The 20,788-nt window shown below is 50.3% G+C and overlaps 1 long non-coding RNA gene across 1 annotated transcript in view; it reads left to right on the top strand.

The window, feature by feature from the left end:
- The window catches only part of LOC131275624 (uncharacterized), a 44,899-nt gene extending 33,164 nt beyond the window's left edge, over positions 1-11,735 (top strand). The window contains exons 3-4 of the long non-coding RNA XR_009183084.2: positions 6,889-10,063; positions 10,246-11,735. This is a non-coding gene — a long non-coding RNA (uncharacterized lncRNA). The remainder of the gene's footprint in view (positions 1-6,888; positions 10,064-10,245) is intronic.
- The last annotated feature ends 9,053 nt before the right edge of the window (positions 11,736-20,788 follow it).

The raw sequence follows: 20,788 nt of genomic DNA, 5'->3' as shown, positions 1-20,788 counted from the left end.
TTTACATCCCTGTCTTTGTGTTCAGTCACAATGTTTTAGTTTTTAGTTAGTTTTCTAATATGGCTTTTACCACTATGATATTGTATTTTCCCCCTTATTTTTTTCCTCTTTTGTGGATACATACACTTTTCTTTGAAATTTTATTCTTTTAGTGTTAATTTTAAGAGATAATACATTCATCATCATTTATTTGTGATTATGGAGAAATAGCTGAACTCATCTTCTGTTTCCTTGGTTGATTCCTCTTGCAACTGATATTTTAAAAAGCCTACCCTGTGTCTCTGCATCATTTTTTAATTCCCCCTCTTTGGGGCTTGGTCTTAGGCTCTTAATTTTCCTATTAATTTTAAGTTTTGCATCCATCCGTTCCATTTGCTGAAGAGCTGGAGACGTCTGCATCTTTAGTCTGCTTTCTTACCTCAAACTCACTGATGCAAAATGCTTTTTATTTATCTTTTACTCTTTTGGCACACTCCACATCATATTTTGTGTGCATAGTGGCTCCCAGCAAAGCTCTTTCATCCCCAAATTCTCTGTGCGGTCACCTGCCTATGCCTATCCATCCCACTCCACCCTGTTTACCTCCAGCCATCTCCCTGGACAGCTCACAGGTGGTTAGAATGGTGGGCCAGCTGAGCACCCCCTCCAGCTCTGCCTTTGCCGGCATCCCGAAGGGTCAAACGGGGTTACCGCAGAGGCCCTTCTGTGATCTGATCTTGCCCTTAAATTTTGCCCTGATTAGAGATTATTCTTAGATAAGCCTTTCATATATGTGACATTTATTTTTAGGGAAATTGGTTTCCTGCTTGATGTCTGAGTAGGTATTTACTGGGATTCAGCCTCACCAAAAATAACGATAACCATGACAATAACAGTGCCTTAGTGCCAGGTGCATTTTGCCTATAAAATCTCTAATCCTTTCAGCAGTTCTGCTTGGTAAATATTATCTCTGTGTTGCAGATACATTTTATTTATACCCCACTATAGGTTTGTAAAAGGCTTTATAAGGATTCATAAAATATAGCACAGTAATGAAAGGTAGAGGTAGTGAAGATATTTTTTTTTAAAGAGCAACCTCAGAGAGCTTATCGAATCTTGCCTTTGAGCAGAGACGTGTTAAGAAGCAGAATTGTGACTTGAACTTGGGTCTTTCGGCTGCTCAAAGCTCTGATCTCTGTGCTGAGCCAGACTGATTCGGGCTCAGCAATGAGAAGAGACAGGTAAAACGCTGGAAGGCAAAGCCCGTGGAAAGCCAGGCCGGCTGTCCAGGGACAGGAAGGGTCCCCCCGCTGTCTGAAGGTGGGCTTTGAGCTGTGGGTGGTGGGCTGGGTTCCTGACTGTGAGCACAGCCTCCATGAGGAGGGCTGTTTTTGCAAATCGCCAGGTGTGGGGCTGGAGCTCAGAGCACCTGAGTTATCCTGCCAGCTCATGACTCAGGGGACTGAATGAGCACCACGCCCCTTTACAAAAGCCACACTGCGGTATGTACTGAGCACCGACTATGGCAAGATCAAGTGCCGGCATTAGTGTGAACGTAATTAGCGGCACTCGGAGGTGTGGCTGTGGTCGAGAGGGGAAGTTTAGCGTTGCGTATGCCACTAGAGGGGGGGCTAAAGGAAGAAACAAGGGGCAGGATAGCACGGTGAACAAAGAAACGAACAGAAAGTGGAAACTGTGAGGAAAACTTGTGTTACATTTAAAAAATTTCCCCTCCATAATTTTATGTTCTTGTGAGGAAAAAATAAAACGTGTTCAGTTTTATTTGATGTATGACATTGTTTTCAACAAGCAAATGTTAAATGTGTAAGACTTGACTTGTGCATTAGTGCTGAATCTGCCAAGTAAAATGCCCCTAAAGGCCAAAGAAAAGACACAGTGCTGGTGGGTGTCAGGGGTCCAGGCGTGAGCGAGACAGGCATCATCTCTGCCCTCAAGGTGCTTCTAGACTAGTGGGTACAACAGCTACACGTACAGGTAATAAACACAGCATGCGTGTGTATTCACAAGGAGCCTAACATCGGGGCTAGTTTGGTGTGGGAAGAGAAGTCAGGACAGGTCTCTGCAGAAATGCCAAGTGGGTGGAGACTTCTTAGCCGACACCTGCTGTTCTGTCTTTGAAAACAGAACCCGTCTTTCTTTTGGGGAAACCCATTCCGTGTGGCTTAGATGGGGCTTTCCCCTGCCCCAGCTGTGGGCACGTGGCCCACACTGGCCCTCTGAATGCTCTCATGCGCTCAGGTGTGGGCAGAGGGCCTGAGGGACGCCGGAACCCCCCGTGGGCTCTTTCTTCCAGGGCCATCCGGGAGCAGGGTGCCTTTCCAGGCTGCTCCCACCCAGAACTGCGTGAGTCCAGGGCTTCCAACACCCACGGAGAGAGGCCGGGCATGGGATGGAAGGAGCGTCTTCGCACTGACGACACGCTTCCACGTGCAGAATCCGGCCTGGCCTGAAGTCTGAATTCTTAGTTACCCGGATGGATTAAGTACCCCTTTTAGGGTGCTAAGTTTGAGTTCAGTTTGTAGCTTGTAACTGAAAGGAGCCTGATGCAGACCTGAAAGAGAGTAGGAGAAATCAGCCATGAAAATACTGCATGGACGAGCGTTGCACGCGGGAGGAACAGCATGTGTGAGGCCTGAGCTGGCTGTCCCCAGTCGAAGGAGGCCAGTCTGACCGGAGGGCGTGGACGAGGTGGGCAGTTACTCCGTCACTGGCCTGTGCACGCCGCCACGTTGCCTGGAGGAGGCGCGGAGGGCGCTGGTGGAGAACTACCAGCCTACTCAGCCCTTGGGGGGACGGCTCCGAGGCACGTCCCTCCTGGTCCCTCAGGATGAGCCCCAGGTGTCCAGAAGGAACCCTCCTCCTGAACTTGCCCTCTGCTAGTTCTACCCCCTGCCTCACTCTCCCCCTCCCTCCCTCACTGTGCCTCCTGCAGTCAAATAAGCTACTTGTGCCTGAATCCTCGTCTTAGTTTCCCAGGAAAGCTGGACCACAGGGTGCTTAAACCAACAGAAGCGCCTCACGCCTGGAGGCCAGAAGACAGGTCCAGGGACCTGCAGGGCTGGGCTCCCTCTGGGTCTGCCCCAGCCTCTCTCCTGGCTCCTGGCGGTGGCCGTGGCTTGTGGCATAACCCAATCTCCACCTCCAGCATTACGTGGCCATGTCTCTCTATGTCTACATTTCCTCTTTTTCCAAGGACACCAGTTGCACTGGGTGCCACGTAAACAAGCCGTAGCCTGGTGGCGTGGTTTAGAGTGACGTTAGCTGGCTGGCTGCGGCCAGATCCTGAAGGGGTCTCAACAGCAGGTATTTGGATCTTATTCTTGGAGTCATGCGAAACCAAGGAAGGACTGGAGCAAGGACTGAAGACTGACGTTCCTTTTTCAAAGGACTCATTGGCCTCTCTTTGGAGAATAGAGGGGAGGGGGGCGCGAAAAGGCGCAGGCGACCTCTCTTTGGAGAATGGAGGGGGACAGACCAATGGCCGTGGTCCTTCCCCCCTCGTATATTTCATGCTCTGAGTCGAGGTCCCCGCCGAGGCCCGAGTGAGATGCACAGTAGGCTCCGCGAGATGCAATTTTCTCCCCATGGCTCTTGGGGACCTCTTGTTATGCTTCAGGCTCTCTTAGTTAACACTCAATTGCCGAGTAATTCTCATTACCTCTCCTCGCTGACAGACAATGAACAGCTGTCAAGCTTGTCTTACAAAACAAGACAATTTTTTCCCCATTAATGGAGCTCAGGTTCGGAGGGAGCGGAGAAGCACGCAGCGCCGTGATGGCGCATTCTGGCAGCGTCTCTGCCGGCTGTTTTCCCGTGAACGAGAATCTCCCTGCTGTCGTGGGAGGGAGCGGTGGGAACGGGGAGCTAGGCGGAGCTGACCTTTTGGATCTTCTGACTGCAACACCGTTGGAATTTGTGTATAATTTGCGTTTGCCACGTGATGGGATGTATGGGACTTGCTTTCACCTGGGATTGCAGGTTAATTGGAATCAGAAGGGCAACGATCTTATCCAGAGTCTCGGTATCGGGAGGGGCGTGAAAGCTGAGCTTGCTCTAGACAGAATGACTGGCACACAGCAGGAGCTCAGCAAGCCCATCCATCTGTCCTTCTCCTCCCTCCGGGCTTTCCTTTCATCCTCCTTCCCCTCTTGCCCCTCTCCCAGCCTCATTTCGGATGCACAGATAGCATCTACAGTATGCCCACCGAGGGCCGTCCAGCCTCGGCTTGAATGCTGCCAGCGACGGGGTGCTCACTATTCTCATTCCATCCCAGTTCAGCTCTGACAGCGAGAAAACTCACTTTTTAAAATGCTGGGATGAAATTCAGTTCCCACCTGGATCTCACTGTGCTCCCCAGTGGTCCTGCAAGGTAAGCCTTGGCCCTGTACCACAAGAGCCCCCCAGCCATTGGAAGTCAGGGCTTGAAACCCTGACTGTCTTTTTTTTTTTCTGTTGAGCTAAGAGAAAAAGAAGAGAGTTTGCTGGCTTTTCTGACTTTTATAGGCAAGTTACAATAGTCTTTATCTCTTTTGAAATGTGGCTTTGACTCTGGGTATGTGATCTGGCCAGTGAAAACAGATTTGGACTATATCCTCCCTTTTCCTGAGCATGATACCTCTATTTATGCAACCCAGGATAACATTTGCCTTTAAAAATGTTTCATTTTTATTTTTTTAGTTGCAGCCACTTTATACTTCTAGGTCATGTTTAGCTTAGCATTGATGAAAACCTTTAAATCAGGGGCTGCACATGCTCATATGAGGCCAGGCAGGTGAGGCATATGAATGAGACATTCTGGGTGCAGCTTGGGGTGAACTGAAGAGTTTGAGCCGCTTTTACAGTGGGCAGCAACTCTCCGCTCCAGTTGATTATTGCCATGCCGGGTGTAAGCACAGCACTGAAAATTAGGAGCTTCCAATACAAAAATCCAGATGTGCAAATTCCTTCACAAAACTCAAAAAGCTGGCCGCCTTGCACTCATGTTCCAGCATGGCCGGAGCTGAGCTGTGGCATCCGGGGCCACTGGCCAACGCCGTAGAAGCAGCCAAGAGGGCTTCTGGGCTACTTTCCAGGCAACAACGCTGACTCAGTCCTGTGAGCAAATGGGGGGGGGGGGGGTCGAATGGCCCCCAGGAGAGATGAGCGCTGAGAGCTGCAGCTGCTCTGTCCCCCTGAGATGATTTATGTGAGTTATAACAAGGAGAGGGGCCCAGCTGGGGACCTTCCCAAGCCTTAGCATCTTGTACTTTAGGATGAGAAATTTTGCAGGCTTAATACTTTTTAGTTATCTCTGGTAGAGAATGGAAGGGGAGAAATAAGAAACAAACAAACCTATTAAAATATACTATAGGGTTATTAAAATATACTATAAGGGTTATGATGGGACATAAAACAGGGATGGGGGAAGCGGACTTGGCCCAGTGGTTAGGGCGTCCGTCTACCACATGGGAGGTCCGCGGTTCAAAACCCCGGGCCTCCTTGACCCATGTGGAGCTGGCCCATGCGCAGTGCTGATGCGCGCAAGGAGTGCCCTGCCACGCAGGGGTGTCCCCCGCGGTAGGGGAGCCCCATGCTCAAGGAGTGCGCCCCGTGAGGAGAGCCGCCCAGCAAGAAAGAAAGTGCAGCCTGCCCAGGAATGGTGCCGCACACACAGAGAGCTGACACAACAAGATGACGCAACAAAAGAAACACAGATTCCCATGCTGCTGACAACAACAGAAGCGGACAAAGAACACGCAGCAAATAGACACAGAGAACAGAACAACTGGGGGAGGGGGGAAGGGGAGAGAAATAAAAAAAAATAAAGATTTATTTATTTAAAAAAAAAAAGGGATAGGGGTGTTGGAGAGAAGGGGTGGAATGGGGTCACGGTTTGGCTCTGCAGGTCGGGTCTCAAATAGAGGCCTGAATGAAGGGGGCCAATTCCCCATGAGGATATGGGGAGAAGGATTTTCAGGCAGCAGGTGCAAAGGCTCTGAGGTTAGAGAATTCCTTGCGTGCTTGAGGAGTAGCGCGGGGCCGTGGCTGTGGAGGACGGAGAATTGTGCCGCAGTGTTGGGACAGGAGGTGGGGGAGGAGGGCGGGGGCCATGCCAGGTAGGTCCAACGGGCCTTGGGAGGAGTTTGGACTTTAGGTGTTGGGAGCCTTGCGAGGCTTTGAACAGCAGAATGTCAGGGCTGGACACTGCCTGCCACGTGTGAAATAGCACAGGGACACACACGGAGGGGGGAAGGTGGGTGAGGAGGCTGCTGGGGTTCCAGGTGAGAGGTGACGGTGGCTCGACCAAGTGTGTGTAGGGTGGGAGACGTGGCTGGATTTTGGGTATCCAGAGCATTGGCTCTGGAATACGAGAGAAAGAGAGTTCAGGAAGACACTCAGCTCTTGGCCTGAATAACTGGCGGAGGAGGAAGGACTGAGCTGAGGAAGACTGGGGGAGGGGCAGACCTTTTCCTCCCAGGCAGGAGAATGGGAATCCAGCGATGGGACGATGTAGCTGTAGCCGTCCTCACTGTCGGCTGGGCCTAACAGGAGGAGGAGCAGGGGCTCAGCTATGTCCCTGGGTCTCATAGATGGTATTAGTTTCCTACTGCTGCTGTAACAAATTACCATGGACCGAGCCGCTTAAGCAAGGCAATGGATTCCAGAAGTCAGAAGTCCAGTGCGTGTCTCATAGCGCTGAAGCCAAGGTGTTGCCAAGACTGCATTCAGGAGGCTCCGGGGGGATTGTTCCTGGCCTTTCCCAGCTTCTAGAGGCCACCTGCCTGCCTTGGCTTGCGGCCCCTTCCTCCATCTTCCAAGCAGTGGGCTGAGTCCTTCTCCCACACTCCGGTTTTCTCGTTGACTTCTCACTCTGACCCTGACCTGCTTGCTTCCTTCTTTCCCTTTTAGGGACCCTGATGATGACACTGGGCCCACCCGGATAACCCAGGATCAACTCTCCATCTCCAGAGCCTTCACTTTCATTGCAGCTGCAACATCTGTTTTTGCCATGAAAAGGACCATCTTCACTGGCTCTGGGGATTAGGACATGGACAACTCTGCACAAACGTCTTTCTAGGATGGGGTAGAAGAGGAGTAGGGGTTTCCTGTTTGTCTCAGACCCCTAAAACAGTTCAGGGAGGAAGATTGAACCAGCAGGGGGCTGAGAACCCAGGGAAACAAAAATCTGTTTATTAATAATATCATTTTGAGTAGAAAATGAAAGAGACATTGTTGAAAAATCCTTTGAGATAATGTCTTTCTCTTGGGAGTTCTGACATTTCACTCAATGCCCCATAAACTTACCTATTAGTTAAATTAAGATCTGTTCCGGAGAAGGCTGCAAATTCCCCTCAATAGCTGATGTTTCCAGTTTGCCACATTCCCCACTACTCCATATTGTCTCAGTCCTGGTCCTCTTCAAAAACATGTCAGCTGCTTGACCCTCAAAAACATTTAGTTTACGACCCTTCATTAACACCAGTTCTCAAGGGAGTCGATGATGTAGTATCTCAGACCTTGATATGTAGCTGATGAGCTGTGTGGCCTCAGCAAATCAAGAAACCTCTCTGAGCTTCAGTTTCCTTTTGAGTCAAAAAGAATACTGTTAAGGTGAAGAATAAGTGGGAGGGAGGCAGGATTCATGATGATTATGAGCTCCTGCTCTGGAGTCAGGACAAGGCTGCCTCTCTTGTTGGTCATTTACTACCTGCATTACGCATTATTCAACAAATATCCTTTAAGCTCCTACTATGTGCCAGACACTGTGCTAGGTGTTAGAGACACATCTGTGAACAAAACTGGAAGAAAATTCCTGCCTTCTCAGGGCTTACCTTCTAGTGTGTGGGATGTATGGAAAAGAGCATGTGATAATGTATATACCATATGTACTATATGTATTATGAAAATAGAAAAAACAGGATGGCATTGCAGCCTCTTAGAGCCTCAGTGTCTTTATCTTTAAATGGCTCTAATAGGGGTGTCCTCTTGCCAGTTGTTGCAGGATTTAAATAAGAGAGTTTAAGTAAAGAGCTGAGCCGGTATCTGCAACTAGTGATTATTATGATGGACAAAAGGGGGTGGCTACTGTGACGAGGCCTGACCTGGCTGGCCCACGGAAGGCTCTTGTTATGTGGTCCTCCTCCTTTAACGGGGTCCATCATAAAGGAAACTGCCAGGCAAACTTCTGTGGCTTCTTCCGCACGTCTTGCCAGCTCTGTTTCAGACGGGTTGCTCTAAGCAAGACCCCCCCGAGCGGGTCTGATTTGATAAAGTTATCATGTCTCGGTAGAACAAAGCTTTCCCCCGACGACAGCTCTGTGGGGAATAAAAACAAGCCATCGCATCACTGCCTGACACTCCTCCATCTCGGATTTTCTTCGAGGTCTTCGTGCCAGACAGCTGAGCTGCGAGTGGCTCCTCTCCCAGGGGCATTGTCCACGACCTCCTGTGACAAGTCGCCACCTAAATGGGCAATTGGGCAGCGCTAGCAGAGCTGTTAGCAAGGAAAAGGGGAGGCGGCAATCCGCCCTCTGAGTAACAGACTATTCTCTGAAGTGCTGCTTGTTAGACCGTTAGACACAGAATGGTCCCCTGGCTCGTGAGAGGTGGGTGGAAGGATGCTCCATCTCTGACCACCCCTCCCCTGTGCCTGTCCTGTCCACGTCACTCTACCCTTGGCTTGTCTGTCCAATTGGATGGATTCAGAGACTTCTCCAGCATTCCACGGCAAACCAACAGTGTGAAATTACAAGTTCTTCTTTGGCTGGGACACCACAACCCGCTGGCCAAAGCACCTACTGTGTTCCAGACACTTATGATCATTCATTGATTTCATAAATATTTGTTGCGCTTTCACTGTAGCAGTTAGGGTGAATGGGGCTGCAAGTAAGAGAACACTCATCTAAGCAGAGAGTGATTTATTTCTCACATAGCAGGAGTCCAAGTGGAGGTGGATCCAGGGTTGATTCTACAGTATCTGGGCACTGAGTTAGCTTCTCTCAGAGTCCCTTGATTTCCCCCTCCTGGAGTCAAGATGGTTGCTGCTGCTCCAATCATCACATGCCTTATGTCAATGGAAGGAAGCTTTGGTTTCTGCACATTTGTCACCTTCTTGGGGACACCCTCCTGACCAGTTTATCTAAACTACGCCTCCAATGCCTCTCCTCCCTAGCTTTATTCTCCCTCTCATCACTCTCTGAAATCATGTCTTGGCATATCATGACATTTGCTTGTTTATTGGGTGCCAGAAATCAGGGGCTTGGCCTGCTGTGTTCACTCCTGTTTCCCGGCATCTACTTCAATCCCCAGCACACATTCAATCCTCACTAAACATTCGCCAAGTCGATGGATTTACTGGGTGAGTTTTCCAGCCCCTGAAAGTCATGGCTGCCTTGACATGCTACCCCAAGGCCTGGGAAATCTGATGAAAGAATCCGCTGGGAATGCGGGGCAGCCCCATTGGAGGCTTGCAAGGCAGTCTCTTGGGAGCAGAGACCTCACTTCCTCAGGGAGGCTGGGACAGAGCTGGGGACATTTGTGCATCAGTTTGCTCACCGTCACCCCCTTCGTGGCATCCCGGGTACGTCTCCAGCATCCCAGAGCAAACTGGGCTGGTGAATTCTGAACCGCAGCTCAGAACCAGCGGCCCACCCAGTGTCTGTGCCAGGAGCACACGCAGGAGAAAACACTGTGGGGAGAATTCTCTTTCCAAAGGTCCATTGACCATGACAGGAAATCAGATGCCCCTGCCTGGGAAAGTGCTGGGATAAAGGGTTTAGACAGCCATGCCTCAGGGAGCCCCGGAATCTCCTGGAAAATGTGTTGAAGGTGCAGTTGCCTGAACTCTCGCCTTGGAGGCAGATTCAAGAGCTCTACATGGTGGGAAGTGGGTTTGGCTCACCTGATAGAGCATCTGCCTGCCATATGGGAGGTCCAGGGTTCAAACCCAGGGCCTCCTGACCCGTGTAGTGAGCTGGCCCATGCGCAGTGCTGATGCACGCAAGGAGTGCCGTGCCACGCAGGGGTGTCCCCGCGTAGGAGAGCCCCATGTGCAAGGAGTGTACCCCATAAGGAGAGCCGCCCTGTGCAAAAAAAGTGCAGACTGCCGAGGATTATTGGTGCTGCATACATGGAGAGGTGATGCAGCAAGATGACATAACAAAAAGAGACACACATTCCTGGTGCCGCTGACAAGAATAGAAACGGTCACAGAAGAACACACAGCGAATGGACACAGAGAGCAGACAACTGGGGGGAGGGGGAGAGAAATAAATTAATAAATTTTTAAAAACAAAAAGAGATCTCTACATGGGAGCCTCTATTTTCAACCAGCACTCCAGGTGCTGTGGATGTACGTGTCCCCGGCCCCACTTTCAGGAACACCAAGACTGTTGTCCGCAACTTGAGTTCGCGTCTCTGTTAAGTGCTGGGTTCAAGCAAACGTGGGAGATTAATGATGCAGTTCTGTTGAGACCTTCCAGAAGAGCTCAGTCACTTCATTAATCAGAGCTGAGCAAAACTGGGACCGGTAGCTGGAGTTAAAATAGCTTCACACAGGTCAAAAGGGAGAATGAACTTTAGTGTTGGGAATTTAAGTTTCACGATTGTGGGGGACATTGAGGGGAGTCAATAACTGAATATTTGGGTCCCAGTGTCTGTGTGGGTCCTTTGGGGCAGCACCCAAATCGTACTGAAGAGATGATGTTTGCTGACACGCAGCCCACAACCTCCCCTGAGTACCTACGATGCGTGCACTTAGGGGGACGTCGAGCCTCATGCACCTTCAGACCAGCGCTGGGCTTGTGGCCCCACAGCTTCGTCAACGTCATTCCTCTCCACAGCGGCCCCTCCCTTTTCCAGATGGGCCGGGCCACTGGAGGTGCACACTCAGGCTTCCAGCCACCAGAATCCACCCGCCGTGGAGGCCTGGGTCCCCAGATCCTGGAGTCTCAAACACGAAGACAGACTATTCAGCTGGCGCAGTCTTAGGAGCTTTAGTGGTTCCATGGTGATTCTCCCACATTAGGAACCCAAGGAATCCTCTGGACCAAACCAGAGAGAGGGAGCCTGCCCCAGAGGCTGCAGACTTCCAAACGACCGTCTCTTCCCAAGTCCTCCTGCCTCTCCATGCCTGTCCATCCTTGACGGGGTAGCTACTCACATCCTTACCACGAGATTGCGTGTGTGATTTTGAGGGAACATCAAACTTGCCACCTCTGCAGGCTTGAGTGATGCAGCCCTCATTACTCTCTGTTTTTGTCAAACAGATTCCTTCAAACGGGCTCAGCAAATATTTGAGCTCCTGTTCTGTGGCATTCACCGGGGTCCGAGGACCACGTCCCTTTTCTCATTAATCACAAAAATTCTATGGAGTTGACAAACAAGGAACAAAGGAATGAATGAGGCCCCTGCTTTTGCCATCATTTTTTGTCCTCCGATGTCTGATATTCCAAGAGGCTGTGACATCCACTCTAGCCATTTACACCGAAGAGAGGCCAAGACACGCTCTGCATTTTGCGTGCACGCCGGGGTGCAGGGAGGGCCGTGCCCTGCCCAAGCTGGAGGCAAGGCTGTAAGAGCCACAGCTGCCAGAACCTGGAGGAGCCTCTGGGCAGGGGCTGCTTCTCCAAGGAAGCTCCTAGCAACAAACTGGAAGCAGGGAGCAACGCCCAACTTCTGCTCCCTTTCACTTCACTGCCGAGTCTGCTTTCCTACTAGAACTGGGTATGCTTAATAGAATTGTATCTTGGCATGCAGGTCTGTGTCACTCCACGGTCTGTGATCTTTCCTCTAAGTGGAGTGAGCTGTGCTTAGCAGCCGCGGGCAGGACCAGCCCCCAGCTGTGCCAAGACCCCTGTCCGGGGGGGACATCTCCTCTTGGCACCCATCTCCTCCGCTCCCTGAACAGTGCCACAGTCCTGCCAGGCCCCTGGCCGCCAGCCTCCAAACCACCCTATCCCTCCTCACTCCCCGTGTCCAGTGGCCATCCAGTGCTGCCACGTCTGTCTCAGGAACGTTTCAGAAATGGCCCCTTCCTCCTGGTCCTCGCTGCCACCCCTTGGTGGTCTCCACACCTACAATCAGCCAGTCCTTGGCCTTGGAGCAGTGGCGTTGGCAGCACGGACACTTCTGAGTGAGAGCGTTGTCTGGGATGAGACCCTGGGCACAGGGAAACCGGGACAGCGGCTTTGGGGGGTGGAGATTTAGGGTCAGGGTTAGGGTTGGGGAGGGGGCGGCGAGAGGGGTGAGAGGGGCACTGAAGAATGGACTCAGGTTTATTCGGCAGCTACCAGGTCAGGGACCGGGGGGAGGCGAGTGGGGCCCTAGCTTTGGGTGCGAATCTCAAGGGTGTCCCCCAAAACTTAGCAAACAAGAGAAATCATATTTTAATGCAATATTTGAGAAAAGCAAAATCAACGCAAACACCGATGGTGGTAAAAATAGCAAAGCTCCTAGCTTAGGACCTGGCGCAGAGGAAGTGTTCAAGCTGGGGGAAACGATGCCCAAGGCGCCTGGTGTTCTTCTTGGGCCTTTGCAGGCACCACCTGGAAGCTCCAGCCTCCCTGTGAGATGGGTTTATTCCCATTTCCTAGATGCAAAAGTTGAGGGATGATGCTCATTCGTCGGGCTAGCAAGGGGCTGGACCAGGATTAAAATCCAGGGCATCTGGTGCCCGAGGAGAGCTCTTGACTCTCACAATGGAACAACAACAACAAAAAAACTCTAGAAGTTTCCACTGTTTCTCTGGGTCCTCATTTTAGATTAATCTGAACAGAATAAGGCCAGAGGGGACATTTCCCGATCGGCTAGGTAAAAAAGTAAAATAGAATAACAGAAGGCTCTTCTCCGCGATGCCTGTTCAAGGCGGAGGAAGATAACCCTCTGCTCTCAGGCTGGACATCAGCCTAACAGGTGGCAGCATCGATCGGGTGCGTCGGGAGCCCGTGACAGCCCATCAGACAGGAAGACATTATCGGGGAGGCGGGGAAGGGAGAGGGTGGAAGGAGTTTAACCTTTCTCGGCGGCCGGTCCTGCAGCCCAGTGAGCGTCTCATCTCCAGGACAGACCCGCGGGGAGCAGGCCCTCCTGTACAGCCCCTCCCCAGGGAGCGAGGGTGGCGTGGGGGCTGTCAGCTCCAGCACGGCTCTAGGCTGAAGACCAGAGCTTAATTTGGACTGAAAAGCCCCGTGTGGCCTCATTGAAGAGCAGCGTCCTATGGACAGCTGTCGGTGTAGATGCGACCTCCCCATTTTTCTCAGTTACAGTGCCCTGTGTGCTTCCTTCACGGAGCCAATCGGGGGTCATAATTGGATCCAGGGTTTGATTTCCTCCCTTGTTTGCCCGGGCACGGCCCATCTCGCGGTGGGAGCCGAAGGTGCGCAGCTCTCCCTGGCTCGCTTTTCAGGGTCGGCCTGTGGCAGCTTGAAGTGGCCGCGGCGGGACCCTTTACACCGTGGAATTGGCAGAGGCTGTAGACCAGGGCCCTCCCGCGCCTGCCCCTGCCCCACCAGGGACCCCGCGAAGCACCCCGAGGCCCAGGGCACGTCTGCCCGGCCCCCCTGCCCCGTGCCAGGCCTGGCACACGCTGGGTGCGCGCATGTGCCTGTCGTCCCTGCTCCTCCTCGGAAAAAACTGTCTCAGCTCAAGTCAGCAAGTGTCGTTGGGGCCTCAGGGGATTCGAGATGGAAAAATGATAGTTTCCTTTCGCCAGAGACATGGGGCTTAGGACGAGGGACCACGGGCCAGTCACGGGTGTAAGGCAGTAAGTGACAGGAGGGGAGCTTGGGGAAGCCAGCGGCAAAGTGACAGGTTTGAACGTACCCTGTTTATATGCTGGGGGATTATAACCTGATATGGTGGTTTTGTTTTTTTTCAAATTTTAGTTTTTAAAACTTGTTTAGCTTTTCATCTTGGAATAATTTTAGATTTAGAAAAAGGTTGCAAAAAGAGAATCCCCATATACCCTTCATCCAGATTCCCCAGATGGTCTTATGTGACCAGGAGCAGGAAATTAACGTGGACACAATACTGTTCTCTTATCCACAGCCCTTATTCAAATGCCACCCTCTGTCTCACCAATGTCCTTTCGCTCCTGTCCAGGATACATCCAGGCAGCTCTGCACCGTGATGCGACCAGATGCGGAGACGCAGCCCGCTCTGGAGGGCACGGAGCTGTGTTGGGACCCCCTGCTCTGCTCTTGCTGGGCTGTGGGGCTCTGTGTGTCTCACCTCTGTGAGCCCCAGTTTAGTTTCCTCATGTGATAAGGCTGGAGGAGGGGAGAAGCTTACTTCGCAGGGTTGTTTAGGAGCATAAATTAGATAACAAAAGTAAGCAGAGTAGACAGTCAAGGAAATAGTCATTGAATTAAAATTCAATCATCTATTGTGTTGGAAGAAGTAATTAAAAAAAAAGATTTATTTATTTATTTATTTATTTATTTATTTATTTATTTATTTATTTATTTCTCTCCCCCTCTCTCTTTCAGTTGTTTGCTCTTTGTGTCCATTCGCTGTGTGTTTTTCTGTGACCGCTTCTATTCTTATCAGCGGCACCAGGAATCTGTGTTTCTTTTTGTTGCATCATCTCGTTGTGTCAGCTCTCCATGTGTGCAGTGCCATTCTTGGGCAGGCTGCACTTTCTTTCGTGCTGGGTGGCTCTCCTTACGGGGTGCACTCCTTGCGCGTGGGGCTCCCCTACGTGGGGGACACCCCTGCATGGCATGGAACTCCTTGCGCACATCAGCACTGTGCATGGGCCAGCTCCACACGGGTCAAGGAGATCTGGGATTTGAATCGTGGACCTCCCATTTGGTAGGCAGACGCCCTATCCATTGGGTGAAGTCTGCTTCCCAGAAACAATTTTTTAATCTTTGCTCAAACGCAAATACAATACATATCTTTCCCACGTGGGCCACCCCCTTCCCTCTATCCAGCCCCGTCCACATAATCTTAGCCATAGCTAACTTTTATTCACCATTTACTAAGTGCCAGGCCCTGTTCTAAGTACCTTACATGTGCAAGTTCCTTAATTCGCACCCCAATAGCAGGTTGTGCTATTATGGCTTCGTTCTTACAAATGAGAAAACGGAAGCCTAGAGAGGTTAATTAACTCGCCCAGAGTCACCCAGCAAACAAGAGGCTGAGCTGGGCTGCACGCTCAGTTGCTCTGCATAATGTTTATATCAGATCACATGCCACATTCCCCACTGTGAATTCTTGACACAGTTTTCACATCAAGTATGCTGCTCAAAAAGGAGGCAGAGCTGAGCAGCTGAGGCCTGGGTGGATTGGGGACCCCCAGCCTGGGGTTCTTGGTGGGCAAAGAGTACTAGTCGGGGGCTATTACACCCAGCAGGCCGCCAGGAGCCCCTTCCCTGCTGGGGGGGTGGCAGGTGCCATCTCGTGTCCCCTCGGGTGCCGGTAGCAGCCAGCGGGGAGGCTGGCCTTGCCTTTCCCTGACGAGGGAGGCTCAGGAAGGAGCAAGAAACAGCGTCAGCTTTCCTTTTCTCCCAGGAGGCTGCTCCTGCTGTCCTTGGCTGCACCGGGCAGCCTTTTCTTCCTGGTAAAGCAGAAGTTTGCCAAGAGTGTCGGCAGCAGGGGCCACGGAACTGACCCAGAGCCCACCACAGAGTCCGTGTTGGCCAGGGCTGCCGTCACAGAGCCCACAGGCTGCTGGGCTGCAGCCACAGGAGGTGACTGTCTCCCCGTTTTGGAGGCGAGAAGTCCAAAATGAAGGTGTGAGCAGGATGCCGCGCTCCGAGGTCCGTAGGCTCTGGTGGTGTCTGCCGGCCACGCATAGCTGAGCCACCTGTCCCCTTCGGTCTCCTTGCCTGCGTCCAAGTGCCTCTTCTTACAAGATCCATAGGCGTATTGGATCAAGGGCCACCTGATTCAGTTGGCCTCACCTTAGCTAAAAAGATCACTGATACTCCTAAGCACGAATGGGTTCATGTCCATGGGGCCAGGGGTTAGGACTTGAACGTGTCTTTGTGGGGGACACAGTTCAATCTGTGGGGCTTCTGGTCTGGGCCCTGAGAGGTGCTGTACCTCCTTGGATTGCTGCAGGGCCCCCCTGCTTTCCTCCCTCTTGTCCACCCTCTGAACAGCTCTCTCCAGGGCAAGCAGGACTCGTTTTGGCCAATGGAATGGGGCAGAAGGGACATATGGTCGTTCCGAGGCTAGCCTTCAAGAGCCCTCTCCTGTCTCTTTGTCTCCTTGCATGTCTGCTATCACCTGGAGAAGAGCTGCCCTGGGGTCGCTGCTGGCTCTTTGACCTGAGACCTAGCGTGACTACATATGGAGCTTGCCCTTTTGGTGAGTTTTTTTAAATTTTGTGCAATCAAAGAGTCCTGACAAACACACCCAGCCACTCGTTCAATGCAGAAGAGTGCGACTATGTCATAACTTATGAAGGACTTGCTTCCTGGAAGGAAGAAGTGTGGGGTCCAACTCTTGAACATCTGTATCCATCAGCATTCTTAGAAGTCAGCAACAGAAATATCTCCAGGCTGAATTCAGTGAAAGGGTAGTGGTTTGAAGGCTATCATAGCTTATAGACTTGAAGGGCAGCTGGAGGGTCAGGTGGAGACCGAGGCAGGAACCCAGGATGCTTCAGAGGCCAAATAAATGACCACAGACATAGCCAAGGGTGGGAGCCCAAGATGCCTCTGCTGCCTCAATGAATCTAACCCTCCCAATGTGCCCTTTGTCTCTCTGTTACCTGTTGAGATTTTTAAAGTCCGTGGAGTAAGAATAAGATAGAGGGAAGTGGACTTGGCCTAGTGGTTAGGGTGTCCGCCTACTGCATGGGAGGTCTGCGGTTCAAACCCCAGGCCTCCTTGACCCGTGTGGAGCTGGCCCATGCGCAGTGCTGATGTGTGCAAGGAGTGCCCTGCCATGCAGGGGTGTCCCCCACGTAGGGGAGCCCCACGCACAAGGAGTGCGCCCCATAAGGAGAGCTGCCCAGTGTGAAAGAAAGCGCAGCCTGCCCAGGAATGGCGCTGCCCACATGGAGAGCTGACTTTCCATGCTGCTGACGACAACAGAAGTGGACAAAGAACATGCAGCAAATGGACACAGAGAACAGACAACTGAGGGGGGAAGGGGAGAGAAACAAATTAAAAAAAAAAAAAAAGATAGGCTGGCATTGGGGTTTGAAGCCCACCCCTGGACATGGGGTTGAATCTGCTCTCCTGCCCTCCTTCCCCCAGGATTCTGTTTGTAATGGATTGGAAACTCCTCCTGCCACGATCATGCATTTTCAGGAATTCTTCCTAAAGGACTAAAGGACTATCAGTAAATCATGGCAAAAAGGGTGAGGTAACGTCTGCTGAAGCGCCCCCTCTCTAACGCCCTTTCAGAGGGACTGAACCTCCTGTGTTTCCTCCATGTCTTTCGTGGTCTGTTTCTGTCCCCTGCTTAGCTATGGAAAGTCAACTGCAGGTTAAATCTCAGAGCACCCTACACCATGCCAAAAAGCGCGTTATAACCAGGTTCCCTTCCTACACTCCACAAGTGATGGTGGGCCTTGGTGATTTCTCACTGGGTCCCTTGACCTCTTGCTTTGCTCTTTGGTCAGTAAACAGGTGGCGGCCGGGCAGGGAGAACCTGCCAGCATGCAGCTTGCTCTCTAAGCAGCGTTCGCCTGCTCCTGCCCCTCCCCATCTGCTGAATCTCAAATATTGGTCCAAGGACAGCACAAGCTATGACATCAGATGGACCTGCACCCATCAGTCTCCCATCAGGCTCCGTCCCTGCACAGCAGGGAGCCTTTGGGGAATTCACGTAATCCTCCTGAGTCCAGAGGCAAGTACTGCCTCCTTCAGAGAGTTGTGTTAGATGCCATAAAACAACGAGCCAGGAAAGTCCTGGACACATAGCAGGGGCTCAGTAAATGACGTTTATTATGATTATTGACAACAGCCAAAGCAACTGCTTTACCGAGAAGAAAGAACACAGATTTGGAGTCAGACAGACTGGAGTTAGTATCCAGCTTCTACAACGTATTGGTGGGATGACTCACTTATCAGCTCTGAACCTGTTTCTTCATCTGTAAAGTGGGTAGAAGAATCTCCAGCTGCAGGACAGACATGGTAATATTTATATTCTAGACCTGGAACACCGGTGCTAGGTACTTATATTGGTTAAGGATTGAAATCTGCTGTGAGCAACTGAAGAATTGTCAAGGACTGTTTTAAATAAGTAACGGTTTCTCTTCCTGAAGGAACACAAAGATCAGAGGGAGGCAGTCCAGGGATGGCATCAGGGTCCCAGACTCTTATTTTTTCACTTAGGACAGTGGTTTTCAGCCTTGTGTCAGTGGCTGAGGACAGAAGATGGGTAAAGGCAATGAACAAAAGGCATTTGACAGCTCCTGGTGAAAAGGGTTTTTGCAGAAATCCCGTGGTAAATGGCTTTAAAAAGAGTCCACCAATTCTTTGATCTTTCTTCCAGGAAGCAGAGCTTAATTTTCCTCCCCTTGAGCTTAGTAACTCGCTTTAACAAATAGAATAAGAGATGGTGTGTGGTCTGAGACCAGGTCATAAAGAGCCTTGTTGCCTTCCCCTCTCTCCATTCCTTCTCCTCGTCCCCCCTGCCCCATTCCTCCTCACCCTCCTCTCTCTCTGGAACGTCAGCTCCCGCGCTGTAAGGACCCTCAAGCAGCCTAGGCAGAGGCTCCCGTAGTGAGGAGCTGGGGTCTCTGGTCCACGGCCACTGAGCACCCGAGTCCTGCCAACAGCCCCGTGAGGCATCCGGGAGCGGCTCCTCCAGGCCAGCCTTCCGATGCCCGAGTCGTGGCTTGAAGCCCGATGGCCACCTCATGCGAGACCTGGACCTGACCACCCAGCTGAGCGGCTCCCATATATTCCTGACGCACAGAAACTGTGAGATAATAAATGCTTGTTGTTTTAAGCTGCTGTGGGAGGGTAATTTGTTACGCAGCAGTAGATAACTAATACACCCATCCACCGACTTCTGCTTACTTCTTATTGAATAGAACTGTGTCACGCGGTCATTTCATCTTCAAGGGAGGCTGGGAAGGGTAGTTTAAAACCACGCATCTGGCCAATCTCAGCAAAGTTATGACTCATTTAGAGAGTAAGAAGGGGAGAATGGACATTACGCTAGCAATTTCTTTCCTGTTGCCTTATTATATTTCATATAGCACAAAGATTTAAAGAGTCAAACATGGTTTATGGATGATACCTTCCTTCAGACTCTTTCTGTGATTATTTATCTTTCCTTCTCTCTCTTTCTCTCTCTTTTCTCTTTGCTAGAGAGGCAGATAATCAGCTGTGTTTTATCTCCAGCTTTTATGGAAAGGGAAAGTTACTGTTTCAATTGCAGTTTTTCAAATACACTTTTGTAATGAGGAAAGTATCCAGAAGGTCTACCTGTGGCTATTTCCTCCTGTAAATAAGTCCATGGTGAAGAGATTGGCATCATCAATCAACCATTTAATTTCTTAAGAGGACATTAATTTAAGAACCTTTCTACTGGCCAATTGTGTGGCTATGTGAGGATTTGGAAGGATTTATAGTGTCTTCATTTTTCTAGCTGGCACCGTCTCCTTCCTTCCTTTTCAGGAGGAGAGGCCCGAAATGCCATCATAATATTTCATGTCATTTACTTGAATATCTGCCACAGGCACATTTTACTTTTTCCTAATTAAGTGGGGAGTGCAATCCCAAATTTTATACTTTCCTAAAACACATCCATCACACAAAAAACCTTTCCGTGCTGTTTCCTGGTGGGAAGGAGACTAACATTCGCTGACGACCTGCTGTGCGCCGGGTGCTTTAGCTATATTAACCAAGTTGTGTGCTTGCCACGGCCTTATGGTGGAGGCAGTTATTATCCAGTCTATTTTATAGATAAGATTCGTAGAAGTGACCTACGCAGGGGACAGCTGGCATCTGAACTCAGGACTCTCTGGCTGCAAAGTCTTTCCGTACCATTAAATTGTTACCCTTATGCCGACTTGTGAAGAACAAATTGATCCTTCATGGCCAACATTTAATTTTCCTGTATTCGTAGCTTCCATGACCTAGTTAAAAGAAAAGTTAATTTCAAAACTTTTAGGCACTTCCACAGTGCTTAATTGTATTTTAATATTTGATGTGCTTAGAAATGTATGAAGAATTAATGCTAATTCTGAGCTGATTATCACATTCAGTAATTTCTTATGGTACATGACTGTGGTCTCGGGATATTCTTGAACTTTTCCCTCTAATTATCACCATGTGCTGCCTTTCAGGAACCCGTCAGGACTTCAATTTTTGTCATAGATTTTTTTTTTTTTTTAATTTTGAGAAGAACTGGCTCTGGGTTTTCTGAAGATGTTAGCTGAATGACTAATTGGTAATATTCTAAGTTTCTACAGCTCACAATGTTGCCTGTGAATAGAGATTGGATTCCATTGCTGCTCAGGTTAAATTTGGGTGGCAGGGTCATTTAATTTTTTTAACTAGATTTTTAAATTTGTGATAATGGTATGTTCACACACAGTTGTAAGAAATAATACAAAGAAGCACTGGATACTCTTTGCCCATTTCTCCTCAATGGCAGCGTCTTCCTAAGCTATAATGCAACGATCACAACAGGGTGATATTGATGGAGTTGAGATAAAGACTTAACTGGATCTTTCCATCACCCCAAGAATTCCTTTTCACCATGTCCCGTCAAGATATTTTGATTGCAAGGAGTGAAGTCAACTCAAGACAGTTTAAGCAAAAAAAAAATTTGAAAAAGGAATTTCTTTGAAGGTGTAGTTAATATCTGCTGCTGCTGTCTGTTCATTCATGCCCCT

The sequence above is a fragment of the Dasypus novemcinctus genome, chromosome 23 (assembly GCF_030445035.2).
Source record: "Dasypus novemcinctus isolate mDasNov1 chromosome 23, mDasNov1.1.hap2, whole genome shotgun sequence".
NCBI classification, from domain to species: Eukaryota; Metazoa; Chordata; class Mammalia; order Cingulata; family Dasypodidae; genus Dasypus; species Dasypus novemcinctus.
The sequence above is the reverse complement of the archived record's forward strand: the minus strand, read 5'-3'. Positions and strand labels throughout refer to the sequence as shown.